Consider the following 16387-nt stretch of genomic DNA (forward strand, 5'->3'; position numbering starts at 1 on the left):
CAAGATCATAATATCAAAAAGTTACCTATTTTTTTATCTTTTTTTTCAATTATTAACTTATACATTATCATATTTGATAAAATACCATTTTGTACCTCTTTGAAAAGAACAAGTTGATAACATGCGCACATTATATTTATGTACGTATAAAAAGAGTAAAGTCTAGCATGCCAAATTTTCCTAAAAAATATTGAACTTTTATTTAAAATGAAAAACTAACCAAAATACTTAGATTAATTATGATTATATTTGTAGCAGGAATGAACCAATAAGGGGATCAATGAACAATGAGTTTTGGTAATGATTATATTCTAAGTCTAAAAATTGGCACTTTGTTCTTTCTTTATACTTGAAAAGAGTTTTTCATCATTAAAAGACAACTCAACGATAAATCAAGAATTTTTGTAGGCCATCATTAATAGTTCAATCATGTAATTCAAAATCTTTGGTGTACAACTTTTATTCTAATTTCTTAAATCAAGTATTTGGAAATAATAAGGAAAAAAAATATTTATTAAACAAGATTCTTTTTGTTATAACATGAATACGTCAATTTCAAAAGAACCATGATCGACTAATCAACTATACGAGTTGCGAAGTACTCCTGTTTTATATTATAATAATAAATGCGTGGTATTATGTTCCACAAACTGTATAGAACAATTAACTTGAACATAAGTCGAAGATAAAAAGTAAATAGTAGATATATATAAGCTAAAGATATAAAAATGGTGCTTAAATTAGTTTATTGAAGGCAAAAAGTGTCATTGTAGAGTGAAGAAACGTGCATCGGCTCACTGGTAGACGATCAACTTTCCTCGGGTATGAGTATGCTATTTCACCGATGGTTCTCCGGAGTATGAGTTCTTCCACCTACAAAACGAGCAGCACCGTGAACTTACCCCTCAGAAAGGGACAGAGGGGTCCTCTTTGGGGTAACCCTCCGGTGTGAGAATAAGAGATTGTAGGAGAAGATAATAATAATCTGAGAGTGAGTAAGGAATTGGAATGTATTTTCTTGCTTACCTCCCCTTGTGGAGGTGGTGTGGTATTTATAGTGTTAGGGTTTCCAATGATTGGGCTCAGATCCCATTAGGGCCTTTTTGGCCTCCTCCTATTGCTTTGCTCCACGTGTCCTTAGGACACCTGGTGCTTTTTCATTGATTATTCTCTGACCCAGACATTTTACCTGACCCATGTGCAATCACGTGGTAGCACATGGGTTTTGCTGAGTTGTCCACATTTCATTGGCAGCTGTCAACATCAGCATATTCTTATTCCTTAAAGGATACCTTCTGGAAGGTTGTCTGACGAGCACAATCAAGGTTGTCCTTATCCTGATTTGGATAAGGACGAGGTTGATTATGTGCACGTGTGATATGCGCCTATCCTGAGGATGCGCGAAGTCTTCTCTTTATTCTCACGCGCAGATGTTTCATGCGCAGATGTGATATGCGCAAGCATATGTAATATGCGCCACGCGCAGATGTGATATGCGTGAGCATATATGATGCGTGAGCATGCGATATGCGCCACGCGCAGATGCGCCACGCGCAGATGTGATATGCGTGAGCATATATGGTGCGCGAGCATGTGATACGCGAGCATATATGATATGCGTGAGCATATGTGATGCGTGAGCATATGTGATATGCGCCGTGCGCATAGGTTTTGGCTTTGTGCCTTCATGATATCTTGATTTCAAGCCTCTTGTCTATATCTTGTGGGTTGACCCGCCCCGCTCGATGTTAAGGCGGGTACATACCTCTTCATAGAGGAAAGAATCTAGTATAGACTACACTAGTTACTGAAATCCATTGTCATGTATTAATGTTGAAAGTAGTCGATCATCCATTTTATTAGACCAAATAACCTTTGATCATTCCTTTTTTTTTTTCATTTCCTTATGTCGGGGTGGTCACCGAAGAAAGCCGACAAACAACCAACCACCGGTGGACAAGCAACAGCAAAGCAAAGAAACCTGCTAGCAACCCTTTTTTCCAACGGCAGTGTCGGATCCAGAGTCAATGCGTGGCAAAAACTTCTCTCCTTCTCCCATTTCTTTCATCAGAAAAACTAACCACAAACCCAACCCGTCCACCTACCCAATTTATTGGCATCCGTGTGGCCAGGAAGCATATCCTACTCGATTAGGGTTTCCGAGACCAGCCTTTCCCTCCTTATACCCCCAACCAAACACGATCCAGTTTAAGAGTTGTCTGCAATTCTACTTTTAAATCTACTGTATTTTAAATATAGCAGTTTCATATAATTTCTTTTCATATTCACTTTAGCATTTCCGTATCAAATTTAATATTTTTAATATTTTGTAAAAAGTAAAGTTGATATTTTTATATAAGTTTAGTATATTTAACCTTTTTATATTCAATTTAGCATTTCTGTATTAAATTTAATATTTTATAAAAAGAACTTTTTTATATAAATTTGATGACATTTTGGAGTTGGTTTTTGCTAAGTTCATATAGGCAAAGCCTAACCAAATTAAAAGTTACAAATACGATCTCTTATCACGTACAAATAATTCCAACAGTAATCTCTAATTCAATAACCTAGTAACATGCTAGGCTCTTAGAGTACAAGTGTATCACTATGCATCCTGAAAAAGCAAAGATAGCACTCATCTTTATTCATTAAGGTTTGACATATGTTCTTTAATTTTTAACCACCCTTATGTCTTTTTCCTGCCAAAAGAAACAAAACCCTAATAGAGGTTAAGAATCTTGATCTACAATCTTGTTTCCTTATGCTTTATTAGGGTTCAAAATCAAATGCAAACCCCTCCCCACCCACCCCACCCTACCCCCACAAAAAAATTTGGCGATTTTGATCCAAAAACCCTCCCAAAATTTACTTTGAAAATGATCACTCATAAATGTTATTCTTCTCTTTCTTTTGTTCTCCCTTCTTTCAGGATAACTCTTATCTTTTTAATATTCCAAACACAAATAACAAAAATGACAAAAGGAAATGGACCCAAAATTGGATTTGTGGGTAAGGAGTAAGGACCATTGCTATGGCAAGTAGATGTATTGATAATATGTTTGCTTCATGATGATTTTTGGCATATATATTCATGCTTCTTGAACACAGATCGAATTCTCCAAGAATCTAGTCTAACATCTAACAATCCTAACAAAAGAAAATAGCGAGGAATTGAGATTAATGTGACAATCGATCTCACGTTCATTTTTGACCTAATCTCTCTTCTCATTCATCCTAACTATTCATGGGTTATGGGGGACAAAACCATTTTGACAAATGGGTTATAATTTTCTTTCTAATTCTCTAATCTTCCATTTCATCCATTCCATTTATTCATGGGCCATTGGTCAAAATAATTTTGGCAAATGAGTTTTATTTTTCTTTCTAATTCTTTAATGTCTCATTTTATTTATCCTATCTATCTATGGATTATTTGTCAAAACAATTTTGAAAAATATGTTATAATTTTTCTCTAATTTTCTAATCTCTCATCTCATTAATCATAGCTATCCATGGATAATGAAAAATAATTTTGACAAATGTTGTATATAAAGAGATTTTTTTAAAAATTTGTAAATAAGATTCTAGACTTATTATTTTTTGTACTATATATTTTATTTTCTTTTTACTTTTAAGCTTGTTCATTTCTTTAAAATAACAAACCTTATTTATTTTTATTATTTAACAAATTTCGTGTAATACATATATTCAAAAGCTAGTAAATAATATCTGCTTGTAAGTTGTAACATACGTGTTACAAGGGTTTGGTGGTGTTATGAGAAACTGATGAGCTTTTTTCGTATGCCATATAGTATTCGATTGTTTATTTGTAGTATTATTCAACCTTTCATCAGCGAGAAACTCCTAAGCATGCCCCTGTTTTAGACATAGTTTTCGGATAATTAAGGTGTGCTTTATGTATATTTGTTAAAAATATATACAATGCAGAGTTGCAGATTGATTTTTTTTAGTATTATTATTTTACCTTTATTAGAACAACTAACACAAATTAATGTTCTCTAATTCTACTAATAAATCTGTATATTTGTACATTATGATACCATAACTCGATCTCAACAATTTAAATGGTAATATTAATATTAATATTTACACACTTGATAAAAAAAGAGCTCTTTTGGTTATCTACAATCTTACTAATATATTAAAGGAAGATGATTCACTTCATATATTCTTATTCTAGCTTATTTACATAGGATTTCATGTAATCACATTTCCATATCAATAGTTTCCACATATTCACAATTATTTTTAATCCACTAAATTAAAATAAGCATTCCAATTTAATTCAATTAATTCTACAAGTAAATCAATTTATTCAAATTAATGCAATTAACTCCATGATTAAGTCTATTTATTCCAATTAATAATCACCTTGTCAATTATTTAATTTACTCTTGAGGAAAAAAGAAGAGCCGGTGAATGGTGATCAAACTGAATGTTCTTTAAGTTTTCTTTATTTATTTATTAAGAAATGACATGAAAAATGTTATAAAAATATAGATATCTCTGAAAATTATTTATTGAAAACACTCTAAAAGAAAAAAGAAAAAAAAGTTCTTCAGAACAATTAGGAACATTTAAAAAAATTAAATAAGGCTGTTTACAAAAAGATTTTCGAAAACTTAATGTGATACATTTTAAAGCTGGTATGTATTTGTAAACTTAGTTTTCAATTAATATTACAAAATCTTTTACTAATATGTGTTTTTTATTTTTTTCAAGTCTAATGGTTTATTTATGTTATATTATTTCTTATTTATTACATTGTTTATTTATAAAGTATTTTCTTTTTATGTTATAGATATAGTTTAATATCTTTTATAGCATTTGAGGGTAAAAAACTTATGTCAAATATTTGTGTTGACTGAATGCGTAGTTTAAATTTTATATTGTTTGTTGATATGTTTTTTACCCGTGTATAACACGGATTATTATCCTAGTTTTATAATTAAGTAAAAAAAAATATGGGTATTTATGATGCAGCCATTCCTCGCTTTTTTATTTTTATTTTTGGAAAAAATGAACTTTAGGCATAAAGAAAGTTTGAAAATTTCAAAATGTATTGACGCCCCTTTAAATCTTTAATATATGGTTTCGATCTAAACGGAAGTTCATAAAAATTTATATTTAAAAAAACAGTTAAAAATGAGTTGTTAATCATGTCATTTGATTTTATTACATGTAACAAGATTATCCAGAGTTTTCGCTATCTTATAAATTTTAGCTTTTATTTGGTTTTCATTTGAACTTTAACTAATTTTTTAAATGTTAATTGACTTAATCACAATTAGTTAACACGTAATATCATCAAAACTTATAATTTCCATGCACCGAATGTTACAACTCATAGCGAGGATGTGCTGTAAATAAAGCCATTTGTGACCACTCGTTGTGAGGATGTGTCGTAAACAAAGTAATTGGGATATTAAGCCATGGAATAGCTTGGTTGTTTACACTTATTTATACTTATAAATCGATCTCCATGCTTACCTTTGTAATGAGCAACAGCTATGTACTTTAGACAATTTTATTTTAAACAATCTACATATTTCTCATAATAATTATGAAAATAATATTTTTTGTTCATTCTAGCATTGCAATTTCTGTAGTTTACACCTAACTTTAATGAAATTAATTGGGAAAAAAGAGAGCATTTTACTAAATACACTAGTTTTTTTTTTCTTATTCAAAAGGTTAGTCCAATATAATGTGATTGTCATGTGAGTTAAAATCATAAAAGTTGATAATAATTGTTAGTTATGAGAAACTGAGTTGCTTTTTGAGAAGAATTGTTGCCGGCAAAAGTGGATTTAGGAAGCGATTAAACCGGGAGACAAGGACCGGATGGATACGGTGGGGTTGTAATGAGATGTGGTCCACCTCATCATGATGCATATGGTCAAACTTTATGAGCCTTGGTTCTAGTGCAGTCAAACTAATCCTTTGTGGGTTCCACTCATGCGTTCACATGGTATTCTCGCCAAACATACAAGATCGACTTACATATTAAGTTACAACGTTAACCACTTTCAAGTTTTAAGTACACCTTTGTCTCACGTTAGAAAACTGACAAGACTATAAATCTCCTAACACAACACCACATGGTAACAAAGTTATTATATTCAAATATCATGGATAGGACATATGTGTTTACAAGATATGTATCAAAGAGATTTTTGTTTTGCTCTTTGAGTTTGAAACCATGGCTTTGGATGGAGGCTACATGATACATTTCATATCATAAATGCATATTATACACAAATTGTACTGTTTGTGTACTGTTTGTGTCCACTTTTATAGTAAAACTAGAATTGACACCCACGCGCTGCGACGGCGGGTGCAAAATTGTTATTCACATATTCATTTCATTTGAAAACATGAAATCACCATCGTCACCACCATTACCTTCACTCAACATCTCCTCTTTCATGGCGAGTCATTTTCGTGAACCATTATAAAAACCCTCGTGTTGAGGCAGGGGCTTAAAGTGTTCCAAGTATCACCAATGCCACACCGCCGTCATTGACCACCAACATTGAAAAGGCTCGTGTAAAAAGGAAATAAATAAAAGAAACTAAACATAGAAAACAATAACTAAGATAAGGTAAAACCGAACAAAAAGTAGACGTAAAAGCATTGAACCAAGCATGCGAAACACATAAAACATAGAAAACAATAATTAAATTAATCTAGGATCCACGGGTTGCGGCAAAGCCCATTAAACATGAAAAATATGTGTAACAAGAATAATTTGTAAAAGATGAAAAGTATAGGGACTAAAGTTGAAGGTGAAAAAGTGTTGAGCTTAAATTGTAAAAGATATAAAAGTATGAGGGTTAAAAAGTAAAATTAAATAAAAAAAAAAAATTAAAAATAAGTACAATCAATTAAGCCTAAATTACAACTATGTATGCAATGTTAGGTTGCTAATTATTAATATATATATAGGATTTGGTTCTTTTCAGAAGTATTTTCAGGGTGAGAAGTACGAGAAGTGATCAGAACCAATCATAATTTTTTCTTCTTATTTATTTAATTATTAATTATAAGGGCATGTTAGTCAAATAAACAATTTTCTTTTTGTGGCAACTATTAATTATTATTAGTAAGTTACAAAACAAAATATTCAAACTTAAATTTTATTTTGTTTGTTAGATGACACATATATCTTACTTGAATTTTTAATAATTATTATAAAATTATCAAAATTATCGTTTATATTCCGTTATATGAAACTCATACGTACGCCATACACTTTTTGAATGTATGTATTTACATAATTACATAGGCATGTACATATGTAGGCACGTAGGTACCTACGCACGTAGGAACCTACGTACGCAGGCATGTAGGTATATCCGCACATAGGGATGTAGGTAGAAACGCACCTATGTATGTATGTGCGTATGTAGGAGCGTACACACGTAGGGACGTAGGTACATATGCACCTACGTATATATGTGTGTACGTACGTACCTACACTTCATATGGGTACAAGTGGTTTTTACTATTTTCTTCATGTACATCTGCAAATAATAAGATATTCATCATCCATAAGATTAGATGTAGCATTTGTAAGCCTTTAAAATGATAGTACACCAAAAATATTAAATGATTTTCAAAAGAGAGATTTAGTTGTGGCTTTAATGGGAAAAGTTAATTAACTAGTTAAGTGATTAAGAGTTACACCTTTTTTTTTAATGATGGTACATAAAAATTACTAACATACCCTTTTTGGTATTAAAGTTTATTAAAATTGTGAAAATAAATTACAAGAGTGTCATTTTGAGTAATGACCATTGATTAAACAAAATCAATTGATGAGATTCACTTCTCGCACTTCTCGCTGTAATATCACTTCTCGCAAGATCCATCCCATATATATATATATATATATATATAGGATTAAGTTCATTTCAGAAGTGTTTCTTATTGCGAGAAGTGCGAGAAGAGATTCTAAACAATCACATAATTTCTTTTTTATTTTTTGATTATTTATATGCAAGGGTATATTAGTGAAATATAAAGTATTTTATTTTGTAACTTATGCTCATTAATGGTTTAATAATTAATGAAAAATTACTAGCAAATGGTAAGTTACAAACTATTATTATTATTTTTTATTTCATATAAAGTTTGAACCATTGGAATCTATTTGATCTAAAATCATTTTATTTTAAAAATGGCCAATTATTATTATTATTATTATTATTATTATTATTATTATTATTATGTAATGTAGATGTAGCTACGTAATATGCTGTAAGCACACTTTAAAATATTGTGTAGTTATAATTAGTGTAGTGTAGACATATCTAATATAGTGTAGGCACACTTTTAATGTTGTGTAATCATAATTAATGTAGTGTAGCATATCTAATATAGTGTAGACAAAACTAATTTTGGTGTAGGTAAAACTAACATAGTGTTGACAAAACTAATGTTGAGTAGACATATCTAATTTAGTATATACAAAACTAATGTTGTGTAGGTACACTTTCAAATGGTTGTGTAATCGTAACTAGCATAGTGTAGACATATCTAATGTAGTAGGTAAAAAAAATGTAGTGTATGAACACTTTTGAATGTTGTGTAGTTATAACTAATGTAGTATCTAATATAGTGTAGGCAAACTAATGTTGTATAGTAATCAGTTTGTTTATATAATAAAGTGTTGGCAAAAAAAATAAAAATATGCTTACTTCAATACATTTTATGTACCATATAAAAAAGTCCGTAATATACAATATAATGTTGCAAAACTTATGTGTTTTATGAACACATTCTAAAAACAAATAAACAACTTACACAACCTTAAAAAAAGATCATAATTTTAATGAAAAAAATAAAATAATATTAGCCTTCTAATGAGCATTAAATGAGCAAAAAATGTAACTACTTGCATTAAAATATGGTTTAATGAGGCATACACCACAAAAGAAATATCTAACCTTTTTATTAAATTATATGTCATAAATATGTGTTTTTTATTAAGAATTTGTCATTTATAATATGGACCACTGATTAAATATAATCAATGGTTTATATTCATTTCTCGCACTTCTCGCTATAGTATCACTTCTCGCATGATCCTTCCTCTATATATATATAATATGAGGCTCTTGACCCTTGTTCATTTACATTTGTTTTTTTTGGATGTCTTGAATAGAGAAAATTCGAATTTGTATGTTCTGTTAAAAGATGAGTGTTTTATAAAAACAAGGGTCAAACATGCCAAGTAAAAAAAACATGATTTGTATACACTATTGAAATATTTCTTTCCTAGTTCGGCTATTTAGCCCAGGCTCTGCTTGTGATTGTTAGGTGTGTTATCACCGACATAATTAATGGAATTGGTATGAGGTATTGAACACGAACACAAATATTAATTTGGCTAGCACCCAAACACAAATATTTTTATTAAGAAACTTCACAAAACTCAATTACTCAAAATTGCAATCTCGAAACCCTAAAGCACGAGTATTTATAATCTAAGCTATCACGTTTAGACTGCAATTAGAATTGCTAAATAACAGGACATAATAATTATACTAACAATTAAATCTAAACACATTTAATTGTTTATAATTATCCACTCTTTAAATCTTGTTACTTAACCTTGCACGCCAAGGAACGCTCTTAAATCGAAATTCTCAACAATCACCCTCGGAATGTCAAACTCGAAACCGACAATTCTTCAACTCCAAGTAATTCTCGCATATATCACCATGAATTTGATTCTCCCAAAAGCCTTCGTCGAGATATTCGGCACATTGCTTAACACCGCTAACATGCTCGACACTTACTTCTTCACGTTCAACACATTCCTGAATTAGTGAAATTGAGATTTAATGTGTTTGGTCCTTCCATGGAAAACCGGATTCTTCACAAGAGCTATCGCTGATGTATTATCGATGCGTAACACCACCGCTTGAAAAACCTTGTCGAGTAACTCACCTATCAATTCCTTTAACCAAACTGTCTGACATGCGGCTGCGCTTGCCGCCATGTACTCTGCCTCACATGATGAAAGTGCAACCATGAGAAAACCAAGTAATTGGTGAAGACTCAAGATAAAATACATGCCCCGTAGTGCTTCTGCCATCGTCTTGGTCAATGCTATGGATACTTTCACTATAGCCAACTAACAAGTTTTTCCCACGAGTGTAAGAAATACCAAACTGTGAGTACCTTGAATATAACGAAGAATTTGCTTCATAAGAGTTGCATGAGATTGCTTCGAGTTTTGCATGTACCCGGCTTACGACTCCGACCGAATACGCCAAGTCAGGACAAGTTTGTAAAAGGTACTGAAGACACCAGACAATCTTGCGATATTTCGTAGCATCAAAGTCTTCCTCATCTTAAAATTTAGAAACTTTTATACTCTGATCCAATGGAATCTGAGTAGGATTGCAAATCCCTATTCCCGCTTCAGCTAAAATTTTCTTGGCATACGCTTCTTGCTTAACTTTTATCCCATCCTTGCTTTGTGAAACTTCAATTACGAGATAATAAGTTAGCTTTCCCAAATCCGGCATCTCAAAGGAAAACCATCTCGCGCTTAAACTCCAAAGTCAGTCTTAACAGCAGCAAGAAATAACTTAATAATAATATTATGATTTGATGGCTTTATTGCAGCAATCTAAAGTTTAACCTGGTACCTCTACTACATATGCTGTTAACAGTGCCACAACCATCAATAAGGACTCTTTCCGAGGTATAATGTCTTGTAATTCTTTAAAATATTATTCCAAATTGATTATTGACAATTGTGCTAATGATCATATGTCTATGATTAAATTTGTTTTGAAGCATTTCTTTTCTTAAAAATCTAATTTTCATCACTCTTCCTAATGACACATCTATCACTGCCCATTAATATGGGATTATTCCTTTAACTTATAATCGTTGACAAATGGTCTTTTAGAGCTACATTTTAGAAATAATCTTCTCTCTGTGTCAAGATTATGTTCTAATACTGATGGTATTGTTCTTTTCTCTAAAAACACATGTGTCTTGCAGGCCCCTTCTCTGAAGATTCCACAGGTTCTTGGTGATATGCTGAATGGACTTTACCTCCTTGAGGCCACTAAGCATTTTCATGTCTCTTCTTTTGTTTCGAATAATATTTGTAACTATGTTGTAAGTTGTCAACTTTGGCACAACAGACTTGGTCACTTACCAAGCTGCATATTAAAACTATTAACTTTCATCTCTAATGCTTCTTCAAAATCTATTAATCATTGTGATATTTTTTCTAAGGAACGATAATATAAACCCATATTGATGTTTGGGGGCTTTATCGTACAGCTACTTACAATGGTTTTAGATATTTTTTAACCATTGTGGATGATTACAGCAGAACCACATGGACACATTTGCTTTCAACTAAAAGCAATGCCTTTCCCATCCTTCAATCCATTATTGAAATGGTTAGCAACCAGTTTGGCACTAATGTGAAATGCATCAGATCCAATAATGCTTTTGAACAAGGTTCTGGGTATGTTCAAAGTGCGTATTTGTTGAGTAAAGGCATTATTCATAAAACCACTTGTGTAGTTGTCCCTCAACAGAACGAAATTGTTGAACGAAAACATGAACATTTGCTTGAAACCTCAAGAGCTCTTATGTTTCAATCTAAGCTCCCAGTTCAGTTTGGGGGTGACTGTGTTTTAACTGCAACACAGTTAATCAATCGGTTTTCTACCGAATTATTCATACTAAAACCCCTTATAAGGTTTTAACTGGAAAGGCTCTTTCTTATGCTCACATGAAATCTTTTGGTTATCTTGTGATGTGTGTGAATATACATATATATATATATATATATATATATATATATATATATATATATATTTGGATAAAAGTTCCACACAAATCGGGTTTTAAAAATGGTTTTCACCAATAACCAAACCACACACGAAAGGCAAGTGTACCTATCGTTTGTAGCAAAGTATCGGTAAGAACCGAGTGTCAATCCATGGACACGGCGAACTTTTGATAATAAATCTTTGTAATTAATTTAACCAAACAAGCAATCAAATTGATTTTTCAAATTACTAAACTAACATATAACAATAATAAAGCAAATAAAATACAACTAACAATCAATCCAAACAAGGCTACCTAGGCTATGCATCCACTTAAACTTAGTGACAAAATGACAATGATAATGGCAAACATCATGTATTAAGCATCAATATCAAATTCCAATCAAGGCAACCTAATACTAACAACACAACATCATGATGGGTGTTTTTCAAGATAATAACTATAGATTAGTAAGTTTGTCAAAACTACCTAATCTCATAATTAATGGAAAGCTAGCATGAAAACAACAAACTAACCACCTAAAATCATGTAAAATAGACAAGCTCAAGAACACTAGTTAAACACATGAATCTTTTAAATTAGCAAAATATAAACTAAGGATTATGGCCTTAATCTCTAGCAAACATCAACCAACTCAAAGAATCATGTTATCACCATACAATTTTCCAATAACAAGTGATAGGTTTCATGCTTGTTAAAATTCATAACCAAATTAATTTCCACTAGTCATTCCTAACTTAGTGATATGAACAAAGTATGTATATACAAGCTAAGTTCATAAACAAATACTTAACACATAGTTTTCCAACATACTATGGTCAAGCATCTATCAAACTAACAAGACTAGGAATTAAAACAAGCATTCAACCATTAAAACTCTATTCAAGAACATATCATAAACTTGAAGACCACCAACTTGCCAAAATCATGCATAAATAAATATCACATAAGTAAAAGCTTCAACATAATCTAAGTAACAAAAGTATTAGCCCATAAGGCTTGATACAACAAACAAAATCAAAATAGTCTTACAAAGCATTGTTAAGAACAAGAAATTGCAAATTAAGATAAATAATGATTGCTACTTACAAGGATGATCACACAAGATGGAAACCTTGAATTCTCTCTTGAATATACACAATAAATTTCCAACAATTTCAGAGAATTCCCCTAAGGCTCCACACCATAAATGAAGAGAATTGAAGGCTTATAAGCTATCTGGTCACTTGGCACGGTCGTGCCAAAAAGTGCACGGTCGTGCCCAGATATAGTAAGTGAATGTTTTGCTTTTTCCCGACCAATTTTGCAGTTTTCTCTGATTTGGAACGGTCATGCCAAAAAGTGGCACGGTCGTGCGGCTCGGCACTGGCAAGTGCACTGGCAAGCATGGTCGTGCAGGTCTAGCACTGGCAAGCGCACTGGCAAGCATGGTCGTGCAGGTCTAGCAGAATGCTTATTTTGTCCCCGAAACGCCCTCTTTTCATGTTTTCTTTGTCGGGCGGGCGCCCAGACCTGCAATTTCACAAATAACTCTAATCAGTACCAAAACCAATGAATTTGCATGGAGTTTAATACAAATATGCAATAAGATGTACACTTTGGGTTACATCATCTTGCTTATGCTTTCACGTTGTCTCATGGAAGAGATAATCAAACCAAGGGTTGTGCCTTGTGTTTTTCTGGGATATCCTCTTGGTAAAAAGGCTTATAGATTATATGATCTTGAAACAAACAAGGTAATCATATCAAGAGACGTTTTCTTTGAAGCTTTATTTCCTTCAATCACTAAATCCAAAGAAAGTTTCATTTTCCCATCTATCGACCTCATCAATCAATTTTTTGATGATCCATCCTCCACTCCTCCTCCTGCCAATGTTCTTGATTCTCCGTTCAGTTCCTGAGTTTCTTCCTATTAATCCTATTGAACTTGTTCGTAGATCTTCGAGAATTTCCATTTCTGCCCTAATACTTAAATGACTATGTTTGTAATAACTCTAATTCTTCTCATCATTGTTTCCTTACAATCACTAATTCATGCCACTATCCTATCTCTTGCTCTTCTTCTCATCTTCTTCCTTCCAGTCAGTCTCTCACTCAAGCTATTGATGGTTGGGTAAAAGTTAGTTAGTTTTATATATTAATTAGTTAATTTTAGTTAAATAAATGAATGAACATTGGTACTTCAAGCATTGCTATGTGTTTTCAGGACATTGGAAGTTATGGAGCTTCAACGAGCTAATTCAGAGCCATCTAGATGAAGATTAAGCAAGCCTCGAGAAGATGGAAGGATGGGGAAACATATATTGAGGGTTAAGAAGGATTTGGGAAAGGATTGGATGAGAAACCTGAAGCCGAAGTGAAAACTGAACAAGATGGGTTACCAGGAAAGTGTCTTTTAGTAAAACGGGCATATCTCGGCCTAGAAAATGAGTTACGGAATCCAGAATATATGAATTTCATGTTTCTCAATGAGACGAATCTGAATATAAAGTCAGTTTGTACCTTCATGATACGCGAAGATGCTAGACATGCAACTTCGCGATACACGAAGATGCATAAAACCGAAAAAATCTAGGTTTTGCCTTATATAAACCCATTAACCCACCAATCGGTTTATTACGACTTCCAGAGGCAGAAGAGGTGTTCTAGGGCGACTTTCATCCATCCCGAAGCTTCCGGTTCCATCATTGATCATATGTTCATCAAGATAAGTGTTTTAATCCATATGTCGATGCTCGGCTAAATTCCCGTGTTCGTTCTAGGCTAAGGTTTTGTGTGAAATACTGTTGAGAACAGATTCTTGTGCTTAATGAATATAGTTTGATTGATTTTATATGAATTTGTCTTGCTTAATTAGTTATTTGGTTGATTAAAGGTTGTGTTTGCGATTATTGATTTGTGTAACGTTTTTTTGGTTGTTCATCAACATTTAGGGTTTAAGCTCTTGTGTCATTGAACTAGAATAATCAAACCTTATCATTGAATTAGTTGTCCTAGACATAAATTTGACAATTCTGGAGTCCGGGTTTATTTATGTCAACAATTCGGTTGGGTTATTGTTTGTCATCATAAATCAAACCATAGGATTAGCAATTATTATAGAACCAAAGACGAGAGAATCTGTGATTAACGTATGAAACACATAACCCGAACCTAGAATGACTACTTTTTAATTAATATTGTTTACAAATCTTTTTAAGTAATTGTTAGTTTTAATTAATCTTTTTCTAAAAATCGCTTGACATCGTCTGTCCGACTTAGTTTAATAATTAAATTAGTAATGTTAAAATTAGCACTTTCCTTGAGTCCCCGTGGAGACGACCTTATTTACCCGTACTTATTATAGGTATTTAAGTTTTAAAATTAATTGTTTGAGTAGACCACAACAACCTACGTCAGCTATCTCTGATTTACATGAGCCTACTTCGTATAAGGAAGCTTCCGGAATTCCTGAATGGCAAAATGACATGAAAGCTGAGTTTCAGGCTCTAAAAAAGACTAATCCTTGGGTTGTTGTTGCTTTTTCCCCTGGAAAGAAAGCTATTAAATGCAAATGAGTGTTTATAGTTAAACATAACGTAGATGGTGGTTGAGCGTTGTAAAGCAAAATTGCTAGTGAGAGGCGACACTCAAAAAGAGGGGATTGATTATAGTGAAACTTTTTCTCTAGTTGTCAAGATGACCACCATTTGAAGCCTTGTAGCTGTAGCTACAAAATGAAGTTGGCATCTTTTTTAGCTTGATGTTAATAATTCTTTTCTTCATGAGGATTTAGATGAGGATATCTATATGTTACCACCACCTAGTATGCAACTTCCTGATAATCAGGTGCTTAAACTTCATAAATCCTTATATGGTTTGAAACAGGCTTCTCGAAAATGGTATGGGAAATTGTCTTCCGCATTAAAGTCAAGGGGGTATGTGGGTTCTCAGAATGATCATTCATTGTTTTCAAAGTCTATGGGATCATCAGTGGTTTATGTTGTTGTATATGTTGAAGGCATTTTAATTACTGGGAACAATTTGGAAGAGATCAATAATCTCAAGACTTTCCTAGATTCATCTTTCAAAATCAAAGATCTGGGAAGTCTCAATTATTTTTTGGGAATGAAGGTTCTTTACACTACAAAAGGTGTTATCATGTGTCAACGCAAGTTTTCTAAGGACATACTTTCCGAATTTGATACTTCAAATCTTTCTGTTACTAACTCTCCATTGCTTCATCATTTACAACTCAAAGCTCATGAGGGACTCGCTCTTGATAACCCTTTACGATACAGGAAACTTGTTGGTAAACTTAATTACCTTACTTACACAAGACCTGATATTGCTTTTGTTGTTTAGTTCCCAGTCAATTCATGCAAGATCCAAGGATGTCTCATTGAAATGTAGGACTTCGCACTCTCTCATATGTCAAAGGAACTTTATCTTAAGGATTATTCTTCAACAATAATCCTTCCTTTGCTCTGCAGGCATTTTGTAACTTGTCCTAATACTCGTTGCTCGGTTAGTGGATTTTATGTTTCAC

Source organism: Bidens hawaiensis, unplaced genomic scaffold (genome assembly GCF_021521415.1).
Source record: "Bidens hawaiensis isolate Kalapana, Puna unplaced genomic scaffold, B.hawaiensis_p1.1 tig00007641_1, whole genome shotgun sequence".
Taxonomy (NCBI): Eukaryota; Viridiplantae; Streptophyta; class Magnoliopsida; order Asterales; family Asteraceae; genus Bidens; species Bidens hawaiensis.